This window comes from Euprymna scolopes, chromosome 10, assembly GCF_053919585.1.
Source record: "Euprymna scolopes isolate OS-2025 chromosome 10, ASM5391958v1, whole genome shotgun sequence".
NCBI lineage: Eukaryota > Metazoa > Mollusca > Cephalopoda > Sepiida > Sepiolidae > Euprymna > Euprymna scolopes.
This window is the reverse complement of record NC_136491.1, coordinates 12,731,495-12,745,213: the sequence shown is the minus strand read 5'-3', so window position 1 is coordinate 12,745,213 and position 13,719 is coordinate 12,731,495. Positions and strand designations below refer to the sequence as shown.

Genomic DNA, 13,719 nt, shown 5'->3' with positions numbered 1-13,719 from the left:
GCAAGATTATCTGCGTATAAAATCCTATGATTTGATGTTTCGGATGAAAGGAAAAAGGAGAAAACAATGTTTAAGCTCACCGGGATTGGAAGAGAAAACGAAGCAACAGAGAGAAAAAAAAAACAATTTAATAAAACAAACCCTGTATGATATGAATGAACGAAACCGTCCATAGAGTAAAACTAAGAAAAAGATGGCGACTGTTTTTATTTTTCTATGAAAACCTGCAAAGCGAGTGAAGGTGGGTTTTCTCTTGCATCCTGTTTAACAATCCTATTTGTTCGACACACGTCGCAGGAAACGTGTATTTTCTTCAAGGAGTGATTGTGTAGTAATCTTCGAGATAATCACGTGACCGTTATATGATAGCGTTTGTTTCTTTTTTTTTTGTTAATTCTTTGATTTTAGATTCGATTTTCTCTACCTTTTTCGTCATTCAAATTTGTGTTCAGGATTGGTTTTCAATTATTTTCATGCTACTTTATTAGGCCAACGTTAAAATCCGCATTCCCTTCTTTACGTGATACTGCCGATAGGCACATCTTAATCTACGGATGTGCAACAGTGTACATGATCCGCCTCAAAATATAACTTCCCATAATCTATCTATATATCTATAAATCGAAACATATCTGTGTGTGTGTCTGTGTACATTTCCCTACGCAATAACTCTATCAATTTTTAGTCTACAGACTCGAAATTTGATATACAGGGTACTGAGATTTGGGAAAATCTTCGTAATTTGTTTTCGGCCAGACATCTGACTTGTAAGGGGTCAAAGTTCAACGGGTTTTCCTTGGAGAACTCTACCAAACTCCTTCAACAATTTTGGGCATAAACACTTGAAATTTTAGATAATGGTTCCTTGGACATGTATCTAACTTAATAACTTTACTTGAACCCAAAACAATAAATAATAAGGGTTATAATAGAAGTCAAAGTTAAAAAAATTGACCGCTTTTTTTTCTCTTTTTTTTTTGCTCAGCATACAGCGCCAAACAACCGGGCAACGCCGGGTTGAAATGCTAGTATAAATATATTTACATTTTTCAAAAATAATAAAATGATGTAGTTAAATAAACTTCTATAATAATTATTAATTATGAACCGTTTTTTTAATTAAACATTGTTTTTCCATTAGTAAAATGATATAATAAAATATAACTGTTATAAGAATTTAATAATTTCTGATAAAAAAAAAACAGTCCATACATATGAGATATAATTTTGAATTACAGAGCATATTTCATAATGCACTTTTATTATAAATGTTCTATTTTTAAAAGTTTTCTTTTAAAGACGTATAGAAAAACAGCCAATAATGTATTCTATTATAAAAGTTCTATTTTTATGGCTGATTAAAAGAAATCCCTGTGGCCTTAAATTTGTATATTTGGATTTTAGCCTCTTTGTCTTTTTTATTGCCTGTCCGTTTTAATCAGAAACTAATAGGACGACGTGGCGGTACATTTGTATAGACCTTTGTTATGATAAGGTGCAGCGAATTATGTTTTATGGTATCCGTTCATTACACCGTTCGGAATAAAAACGAATTAATTATGATTCCTATTTGAATTTCCTTTTTTCCTAGTAACTACTATGCCACAACACACAGGAAATATAAGTTTATTAACGTTTCTATGGAAAAAGTGTCCATTATGTTTACAATTTAGAATCGAACCAAATGAGATAAATTAATACTTACTACAAAATACTCAGAAAGCGATATTGTGCTACATAGTTCAATACAAAAATGATATATTACAATGTAAGATATCATTTTTAACATTTTCCTTCAGTATAGCACCATTTTGGCAAACAAATTTCTTTTATATTGTGTTTTTTTATAATGTTCCCTTTTTTTACGTAAGGCTTCGCCAATTCTCCTAAGTGAAGAATCACCGCACGTCGGAATTACAATGAGTTCCGTTTTATACTACTACAATAATGATCATATATTATTATAATAATGATATTCGAAAACAGAGCAATATCTAAGGAAGGTCGATCTTATATTCTGGTCTAAGATTGTTAGATTGGCACTTTTAAAGTAAAACCTCTGAATTTGGCCTTTTCGAAGCAGTCTGACCTTCAAACATCGTATTTCACATTTTTGAAATCGCAATGTACGTACTAATGAGAAAATGAACAAGCAGCCTATTATATAAATAGTACTTTCCATAAATGTCCGTTTTGTAGTCGTTGGTAGAATGGCCGACTATTAGGCAATGCCGTGTAGATTCCATCCTGGTTAAGGTTTTATGATTTAGATAAACACATATATCACAGTGTAAATAATCAAATTGACCACAGTTTAGTATGTTTATATAAATAGACATTGTACATTTAATTTTTAGGCGCTTTTATCGGAGCTGAATTGATAGACTTAAAACAAGATGGGTTAATGTGTGATGCCTTGCTAGGGCGTAGTGCATGTATAGCAAGGGTGCAGCGAAACAATATGTCTGTATTACTACATATACAAATACATTTGTGTATATCTATTTATGTTTATGGAAATCACTACAGACAAGGCATGAGACTGAAGTTAGGAATTAAAAACAGAATTACAATATTACTCCAAAGTAAAAAATAACTAGTCTACGGTAAGTATATTTTTTTATTTGAGATGAGTATTATTTATTAATTTTACATATTGCGGACTATTATCCACCTTTTTCTTAGTTGTTGTTTCTCGACGTTTCGGCCAACTATTCCTCTGACCTTCGTCACGACGGGATAGGAACGAATTTCCTAACTGCATTCTCAGCAGTTACTGCTATCCATAGTTGTTGCCGTCTCACCTAGCGTTTTGGCAAGAGGAATAGTTGGCCGATTCGTTGTGAAACAATACCTAATAAAGATAAGGATAATAGTCCACAACAAATAAAAGTTACTCAATAATACTCATCTCAATAATGAATTCCAATTAAAAGATGGATATACAACACCAAAAGACAGAGGAAGTGAGGAAGCATGACTGCGGAAATCTTTTTACCCGAATACGATGTCCAGCATGTTAAAAATATAACATTTGTTGTAAAAATCTAATGGGTAGACATCTGAAGAAGTTGGTGGGGCAGGATATTTTTACGGAAACATAAATCGTACAATTGCCACTCATTAATGGAACAGCTGTAATGGAAAAATCCAGGAAATAAACGAAAGTTATTAAAAAAAAACACATGTCTTTGAATTTTCAACAAAATTGTGGAATATATATATATATATATATATATATATATATATATATATATATATAGTAATTTATAAAATATATATGGCGATTAAGCTACACTGAATATTACGCGTTTCATCCACTCTAGGACTCTTCAGGCTTATGCGCGAATTCTGTGGTTGTTTATCGTTTTAATATGCTCCTCTTCTATTGAGATTTTATTTAGCAAATCAGCTTTCTAGTATCCACCGCGCCCTTCCTATCAGCCAATGGGCATGCATTTATCGGACAAAGACCTATTTGGCCTCTGGTTGACCTGCCCCTTTGTGTGTGCTCTATTTAGTTTCTTGATCTATTTTAAAAGTAGGTTAGTGCTTTTTTTATTTATTTATTTTATTTTTTATTGTTAGTTTATAAATATATATGTGTACATACATATATGCACATATATACATATATATATATACATACATATATGTGTGATGGTTTATGTATATTCATGTTTATTTAATTTATTTATTTGTTTATTTTCTATTGTTTTTGTTAGTTTTAAAACTATTTTGTATCGCTATCCTAGAGTAAATTTTATCTTGTGCACACAGTTGTTTGCTATTTCTCTTCTACAGTTTAATATATGTTGGGGTTCTTTAAAGTACAGGATAGCAAATTGTTCATGAAGGCATAATCTACATGGGTCGTCTAGGTCTCTACACGTGGTAGCTTGTCTTATTTTCCATTCGACAACCGGGAATATATATATATATATATATATATATATATATATATATATATATATATATATATATATATATATATATATACCATTCAGTACGGATCCGACCATGGAAGATCAGATAATAAATAAACGTGGATTTATAAACCATATCCAATAAACGTGGATTTATAAACCATATCCAATCTTGATTCTCCTTCGGGGACCGCTGCGCCGTGGATAGAGATGTTGAATCTATCCATTTCCAGGTGAGAACTGTCTGAAGATAGCAACTTCAATCCTATTGAAAGCCAGATAGGTTCAAGGATAGAATACTGTTGCTAAATTTGGGCAGGAGCTGCTAGAAAGGACTTATCCTGCCTTGATAGAGTTCAAAAGAAACTTTTTCGCTTCTTAGGGGATGCCCTTTTCTCTACCCTGCAATCTCTTTCTCACAGAAGGGATGTTGCGGGGGTGCCCCTGTTTATGGCAAGTGCTCTGCTGAGCTCCAATCCATGGTCCCCTATCGCCAAAGTTTCACAAGAAACACCAGTCTAGCAGAAAACACTATCAATAATTTCTCCCACTCTTTATCTGTGCCTAAACCTAAACGTAGATTTCATTAGCAAAGCTTCTTTCTTAGAACTGCACGCCTATGGAATTGTCTTCCGTTTTCCTGCTTTCCAGCTGACTACAATATGGTTGTCTTCAAGTCTAACTTATACAGGTTTTTGATGAGTCATTCCATACAAGTTAACAAATTTTCTGAATTTCGATTATTAACGATTACTATGTTGTCCAATGTCTACACTCTTTAACCTTATCCTCGAGTAGCTCACACGATCACAGCCTTACTTGGCAAAAAACGTGGTGAGACGACAACAACTATTGAAGGCAGTAATTGCTGAGGATGCAGTTAGAAGATTCTGAGTTCCTATCCCGTCGCGCTTGCCACCTGACGAAGGCTAGAGCAATAGTTGACCGACACATCGTGAAAAAAAAACAACTATGTACGATGAGGATAATAGTCTACGGTAAGTGTTCGATGGATATATCCTAAAGCAGCAGTTCTTCCTCCTTTGTCACACATGTTGCTCATGTATTGTGAAGACAAAAAAGACAAAATATGAGAAGAGAGAGTTACGAGGCTTCTGAAAGTAAAGCAAAATGGTACGTCTTACTCTCTCTTGCAGAGTACAGCTATCTCTTACTTTTATTCTGATGTAAATATATTTATAATGCCAGTATAAATCTAGTAATCTTTAAATGGACTCATGTATATTTGTTTTTCTTGTTTTCCAGGTAAGTGCAACTCGTTTATTCTACGATGTTCATGTGATTTGGATGTACTTGTCAAGATTATTTCAGGTAAGGATACAACCTCTCGAACTATCCACACCCCTGACATTTACATCAGAATTAATTGCATTATGCTTTCAAGCATAAGTATGGATTAAAAAGAAAATAATAAACACGTAAGATGCGAATGCATCTTGCACAAAACATCATACAATAACAATACACACGCGCGTATTACTATTTGTCATATGCAAAATGTCGATGTTTTTATCGATTCTAATACGATTACAGATTCTGTTCCAGATTCCTGATTCTGATAAAATTGTTCTATTTTTGCTGTGTCAAAAGGATGACGATACGTTGATTTATGAGAAATATGACAGTATGTTTTAATTTTAGTTAAATTTCGGCCAGACTTATGCTTTACTGAGGATGTTTTTGTCTCTCTTGCAAAAGTTAGTAATTAATTTTAAGTCAGTAAATATTGAAGCACCACACATTTCGACAGACTTAGTTACGTAAGCGACTACTATACAATTTCACCTCTTTTAATGCCCGCGAGATCTGCTATTATGGGTAAGACCAACCTGTCAATATCTGAAAAAGAGAAAAAAATATTTTAAATCAGCAGATCGAGTAGAGCAAAGGGGGTATTTTACCCGAAGAATGCGATAAAATCCCATTTAGAAACAATCCACAATGTGTATGAACTAATTTTTTAAGACGTGTGATTGTAATTCCCGCAATGTGTGACCTATACCACATTTAATTATATTTTATTTATTTTTAAGGTGTTTCAATTATGTTGCACAACTTTTGCACATAAATATAGTGTAGCGTAAAGAAAAGTATCGATACTTTTGTGTGACCAAGAGCGGAGGCACCCTTGAAATATAAAAAAAATGACTATAAAAATATAAAATACAAAAAGTAACATCGTTTTTCGTGCTTCAAGAAACCCTCATAAGCTTTAAATCACTATCCTACAAGCATACGTGGACTTTTAACATTATATATATATATATATATATATATATTATATATATACATATATATACACATATATACATACATATATGATGATTGCAACGTCTTGTCAGACGATTGCCACTCCATCAGACATTTAAAATCAATTAGCCCATATGTCTGAGGGAGTATCTATACAAATATGATGTTACAGAGTCTTAGATTTGTACGGCAGCTAAGTCTCTCTCTCGGTCAAAAATGTTGAGATCCAGCAACAAGCAAGAGAAAGATAGCCAGCAACAAATTAAACTGCAGACCAGCTTAATGCGGGTACTGGTCTTCCGCTTTATGTTTTTTTAAATCAGAGATTTGCTTCTCCTAGAAAGGTTGCCTTAACCACGGCTTAAGGGAGCCCTCTCTACCCAAATACACATATACACACACACAAATATACACGTGTACATACATATATAAACATATATATATACATATATACATATATAAACATATATATATACATATATACATATACATATATATATACATAGTATATATATATATAATATATATGATATATATATAGTATATATATAATATAACATATATATATATATATTATATATATGATATATATAACATATATATAACATATATATAACATATATACTATATATATAACATAGATGTATATTTATGACAACTTCATTTACTCACATGAAATTAATATAAAAAGTATAAATTCATGCGTAAACGTTAAATATCTACGTAGGTAGAGCTTGTTAGTAATTCATAAAATATATATGGCGATTAAGCTACAATGAATATTCCGCGTTTCATCCACTCTAGGGTTCTTCGGGCTTATGCGCGAATTTCTAGTATCCACCGCGTCCTTGTTCATTGGCTAATAGGAAGGGCGCGGTGGATTTAAAAAGCTAATTGGCTAACTAAAATATCAATAGAAAGTGCGTATATAAAAACGACAGACAACCACAAAATTCGCGGATAAGCCTGAAGAATCCTAGAGTGGATGAAACGCGGAATAATCAGTGTAGCTTAATCGCCATACATATTTATATTAGTAGCCTACTAGGCGTTAAAATACGTTTAAAATGATATTTCTGTTAATTCAGATCGTGTTTATCATTATAGCCTAATTCCATATTATTATATTGTTTGCAAAATCTAACAGCCGCCGGCTAACGTCACTTGATAATATAATTTATTTATACGGATTTCATATCTATTATGACAGCGACATTAATGTATATACAATCATCTTGTACTCAATATATTTTTGTTATGGTGTTCAATTGTAATAAACGAAGGATACGCAACATTTGTAGAACGAAAGATGTATTCACATATATTACAGGCAAAGCGGGGTGAGCAATACCATTACTGAACCGCAAGGCGTTAGCACACGACCTCATCACCATAGGAAGTAACGACATGGGATAGTCCATTAATCCCATGGTGGGGCGCCTCCAACACACCCCTCCCATTCTTATTGTTCGTAAGTCTGTCAGTACCTCTTCCTTTTAGAATTTACCATCAATAGCTCGGTAAACTTTCTCTTGCGGAACGACCGCGGTAGTTCAAGTGTTGGTTGAGGAGGTTCAAGATCAAAAGTTTCGAATACAGTGTCTATCGGCTCATCTTCCAATGGTGGACTGTTACTGGTTTAACTGATCGACATATTCTATGAAAGAGCGTAGAATTCGGACTGAATATTTCGGATAAATGTTTGACCGTTTCAGAAAATTCCAATTCGCTCGTCTTTCTGGGGAGAATATAATCCACAAACCTGCTATGTTCTAATTTTCTCAAAGGTAGAAAAACGTTTTTGCGTTGTTCCACTCTTGACAATCCACGGTGAAAAGGTCCTCATATCTCAGATAGAAATCGTGAAACCTCCCATCCAACTCCGGTTGGTAGTTGAACGTTTCTATAGCGTTCCATATTGTACTTTGGGAAAATCAAAACTGTCGTGCCTATGTTACGTTCTATCGTATATTTTTAACAATAGCTCTTGTATTATCTCCTCCAACACTTGTCTCTCTTGAAATTGTAACTGGAGCTGTTTATCACGTTCTTTTACATTTTCCTAAGCCTGCTGCTGCTGGTCCATCTGGGCTTTGATTAGCTGCATTAATACTGCAATCGCTTTTCCAAGTTCACGAAAGAAAAAATTCTTTCCGTTTTTGACTGGAGAAGAGAGGGAAAAATAATAATAGAAACAAATAAAAAAGAAAATTCCTTTCCTTGAGTGTGTGCGTATGAGGAGGGAGCGATGTATCCCTTGCTTTTTAGTAAAAACATTAGAGATAACCTAATATGAGGGTGGACAAAAAATACTTGCGAAACAAAAACAAAAGAATGTATACTGTCATACAATACAGTTGCAAAAGAATAAAAATAATTTTGGAATTATCAGGCACGAAACCAAAATGGTTGTTTTTTAAGTGTGTGTGCGAGGGGGGGAGTTGCCCGCACGAGGAAGAAACACGTTATTTTTCAATTTAGAACCAAGAGTTAAGAATAGAATAACGAGAAAATTCCACCCAATGAAAAAAAGTATTTCCTTTAGTCAAAGTAAAACCAAAAGAAAAAAAGAAACATTTCCCTCCCATTAAAATATTACATGAAGTTAACAGCAAAAAATACCAAGGCAAAAAACCCCAACGTTTTTCTTCATTTGAAAAATGTCCAAATTTGCATAAATATAAACCTTAGACAAGTTACAATTAGAATTATTCTCGCGGTAAAATTGAGCCAACATTTTTCCCTGTTTTCCTGCTTTCGACAAGCAACCAAATTACTTTTGACGGCATTAACAAAAATGCGTTTAGTACAGTTATTTTAAATTTAAATATAGAGACAAAAATAACTTACAATTGAGTCGAGCGCTTTGCCATGCGTTCGTTTCTTTTTTTGTTTTATTTTTAGAATATTGTTTTTAGAACGTAATTGCCAGCGAATTCATAGCTTGTAAATCCGAAGTTCTTATGAAGTAAAATTAATTCCAATCTTTTCTTTTTGTGTAGTTAACCCGTGTTAAAGTCGAATCCGACGTCGCCAGTTGTTATGGCGTTAAATGGTAATAAAACGAAAGGAACATGAATTTTGAGAAACAAACATGTATTCACATATATTACAGGCAAAGCGGGGTGAGCAATAACATTCCTAACCTTTAGGGCGTTTACACTTATATATATATATATATATATATATATATATATATATATATATATATATATATATATAAAGAGATATTTTTATGGGTACATAATTTTATATCACTTTCGAATACCACCGAACGTAGTGCCATTTTTATTGCTGAGGGTTTATTTTTTGTTGTCGTTTCTTTCTGTAGTTAAAGCTTAAAGTATAAAGCAGGCACTTTCAAAAAGAAAATCAAAATACACTTCTAAAGAATATTACTCCTAAGCTCTAATTGTATATTTAACAAACAAATTAGATAAAAGGGATAAATATGGGTGGAGCAGAAAAGAGCACTATCGAGACGTCTTTCAGCCAACATTTTCCAGATTAACTTTGGCAACATGGGAGAAAATATCGTATATATATATATATATATATATATATATATATATATATATATATATTATTATTACATTTTCACCCCAAACAAGGCACATTGCCACTTTGGTGTAGGGAGCTACTATCAGGGGCAGCAACTACTGGCGCACTATGTAGGGATTTGGGCAGCAAGATGTCGTTCACGTTGCATTTGAACTTCTGCATGTCAGTACAGTTAGGGAAGCAGGAACTTGGAATGGAATTCCAGAGTCTAGTGGTTCTGGGGAAGAAACTACTGGAGTAGAAACATCTTTTACATCTAGGGATTTCTACTGTGTGGGGGTGGGATTTAGCTACCTGTCGGGTTTGCGAGGGTGTCTCCGTCGTGGGGGCACAAGTGTCTGCAGTTCGTCAGAGCATTCACCATTAAAATACTAGTAGAACAAGCAGAGGGATGCAACGTTTCGTCGATGGGACAGAGGCTGAAGCTTAGATGACAGTTCAGGACCTATCAGATTGACGACTCTTTGTATGCATACATATATTTATACAGATTTTTGTATATATATATATATATATTTATATATAAGTATTTAATGATTATAGTAAATAATTATGTCACCCCATGAAGAAATTCGTTTCTTATCGTTGAACACTTGCAGTTGAATTAAGTCGGTCTGACTGACATAATTTTTTTTTAAATACACTTTAAAATTTCAACGTAATTTCACGCCGTTAACGATAACCAAATGATTATTGTCCTTGCTTTACATCTCAGAGATGGCTTGTGTCGCCGGGGTCGAATCTATCGATTGATGTAAGTCGTGACACCATACACTGAAGATTCCCGAAAGGATGAAACACTAGTGTCTGTAGGTATTTAATTATTATAATAAATATATATATATATATATATATATATATATATATATATATATATATATATATAATTATGTGTGTGTAACTTATCTTTTAGTATTAAATAGGGATTAATTGCGTGTTTTATATTAATAATTGAACCAATTAAAATATCATGAAGGAGAACTGCTCCCACAATTGTTATCATTGTATTATATAAACTGAGTTTGGATCATGATCTACAGAAAAGGATAATAAATTTGTATCGATTGGTTTTCTAATGCTGGTCTGATTATTCCGTAAGGAATTGAACACGTGGTTTTAATGGGAAATCATTTCACCATTTTGAAGAAAATCTAATTAAACTTTGAACGCAAAAAATGCGCCAATCCGAGCGAAACGTACACGCAAACATGAAGCTCCGTCGACGACACTTATTTTGCACGTTTTTTTTTTTCTGTTTCTCAAAGACATGGCAGATAAAATATGGTATAAAAGTGATGACAGAGATTTAATTTAAAAGGAAAACATTCGCATGTACAACACATAAAATAATTGAATTAAAGAGAAGAAATAAGATGAAAGTGTGTTTAAAAAATGCAATTTACTTTGCCTGTCGATTAACTTTTCATTTTATTATCTAATATATAAAAAGAAACTATGTCTGTCTGTCTTCCGCATTGTCGATCTGTTAGTCTCTATATTTTCAAACTCTATCACTTTCGAAATTAAAAGTCGCAGAGCGACGCCAGTGGACTCAAATAGTTCGACGTTTTATGGACCGTTATTTCCTGAATATTTAGCCGGCGATCATAGTTTTTAAAGGCCCCAAAATGGATAAACATTGAAATAATCATAATAAATATCATATATACATCTTATTTTTTTTTCAATCTGCTCATATGTGTGTCATGTGGTAGAGTGGTAACGCCACCAGCTTTGAATGCAGCAGTTTTTCTTTCGGTTCCGATACTAGCTGATGGCACTCGAATACTTTTTTTTTTACTTTTAAAATCACAGCTCAATAATAATGTATACGCAATATGGACACATTAAAATATCATATTTAAGCGTATTGTACGACCGGGCAAAGCCGGCCGCCTTCTTCTCATTATTTATACTGGATACACAACATTACCTTCGTAAATCAACTCTAAATATAATCCATTTAATCTCTTGAGTTAGCACAATTAGTTATATTACCTTTATTATAAACTCTGTGCTTTCTTATGTATATATATATATATATATATATATATATATATATATATATATATAATTCACCATATTTTCTCATCTCTTCCTTTATATAAGGTATATATCTATATCCATAATAAGGGGTCCTATTAGAAATTACATGTAGATTCCCCAGGTTCAGTTAAAGACACCTAAGTTCGATAAATACTTGCCTAGCTGCAACAACCGCCAACAAATGTTCTTACTCTCTATTTCTGGTTAAAAGTAAATGAAAATTCCATGCCCGGTTTTTCGGTCCTAGAATTGTTCATCTGTGACACGCAATACTGTGCGTCTGCTTCCCGGCTGACTATAACATGGTCACATTAAAATCTAATAAAATTATCTTCTTATTGAGTCGCCCCAGTTAATCTAACCTCCAACTTCCACCATGACTAACATTGTTGTCTCACCGTCTACCTAACACTTAACACTCACAGTAGAGTTAGTACCCTGGCCTTAATAAATAGTTTCCTGCAAATTAGTAAAAAGATATGCAGTTATATTGGCCGAAATATTGTAGCAATTAAACTTAACGACGGGAAAAATATTTTGAATAATCTAAATAATATTCTGAGCTGATATACATTAGTTAAAGTCTTTTCGCCATCTGGCCTGACACCCTTAATCTCTTTTGCTTTAACGGTATGAAATGACACGATCATTCGCACTATACTTTAGAATTATCGTTTGTTTATTAAATTGCTATAAAAGTAATTGATCGTATATTCGATAGGTTGAGTGGTCATAATTAGAACTTTAAAATGCTTGGCATTTCAGTACATAACTGCCGCTTAAATTTAAAATACTTTCCTTTTTTTACAAGGTGGTCACCATCTATCAAGGCCCGGAAGCCACCCGGGGAAAAGGGTTATTGCGTGTACACTACGTTAGTGTTGGGATTTGATAAAGTGTGTTACTTAAGGGGCGGTGCATCAGGAATTTGTTTATGTTTGACTTAAAGACATCCAGGTTGTAGTCAGGTGGGAAACAGGCAAAGGGAACAGAGTTCCACAGGTGTGCACTTCTAAGAAAGAAGCTCTGTTCATGGAATTTACGTTTTGGTTTTGGCATAGATAAAGAGTGGGGAAACATTTTGACAGTGGTTTCAGTTAGACGGGTGTTTTTCGTGAAAGATTGGCGAGGGGGACAGGGATTGGAGCTCAGACAAGCACTTGCCATAGGTAACGATAAAACAAAGGCAGGCTAGCAACGTATCTCCTTTTCTTTTTTTCAAATTATAAACAACATTTTTGACGATCAAAAGCTGGCTTATATATAGGACCATGACAAGAGAGTATTCATTTCATTATTTTGACTCTCGATTATATATCAATTAATTTCTCACATGTGTTTATACAGAGTGATGTTGTTCTCAATTTATTAACTGTGTCTAACTGTGTCGCATATATTCTCGAGAGTTAAAACAATGATAAGAATAATCTGTTGTCATAACCATAGTTATATATTATCTCATCATTGTTTTTTATGCATTGCAACAATGAATTGCATCAAACATGCAGCGTTGCGCATGTTTACACATTATGGGCATAAATGCTTGATACGACAATGTTCTTTATGAATAATTAGCCTAGATGCCCGGCGTTAGCTGGGTGTTTGGAAATTTAAAAACCAAAAAAGTAGTAGTAGACAAGCAAACTGGAACCCGTGACGCGAAAGCAAAAAAGAAAGTGAAAGAAAATAAGACGTCTTACCGCTATTCCATGACGCGACCGGAAATACAAAACGTTCATATTAAACGTAGTCAACCAAAAAGATGATTAGCAGAAATGGCATTGATTTTAAACCTCCCACAAAGATCATTTTTAATGTGTGTGTAGGGGGGGGAGAAACCAGCTCCCATCACAAAGGGCCATTCTGCCAGTATCCAAATAAATAGTAACTGTGTCAGCATGAAGGGTTTTCCCTA

The 13,719-nt window shown here is 33.5% G+C and overlaps 1 protein-coding gene across 5 annotated transcripts in view; it reads left to right on the top strand.

Moving 5' to 3' along the window:
- LOC145285801 (uncharacterized) overlaps nt 1–13,719 on the top strand; it is a 665,485-nt gene that overhangs the window by 355,445 nt on the left and 296,321 nt on the right. The window contains exon 2 of one of the 5 annotated variants that reach the window (XM_080134183.1): nt 5,193–5,258. The exons of the other annotated variants lie outside the window; for them this stretch is intronic. The gene's annotated coding sequence lies outside the window, so the exon portion shown is untranslated. The remainder of the gene's footprint in view (nt 1–5,192; nt 5,259–13,719) is intronic. 5 annotated transcript variants of the gene reach the window in all.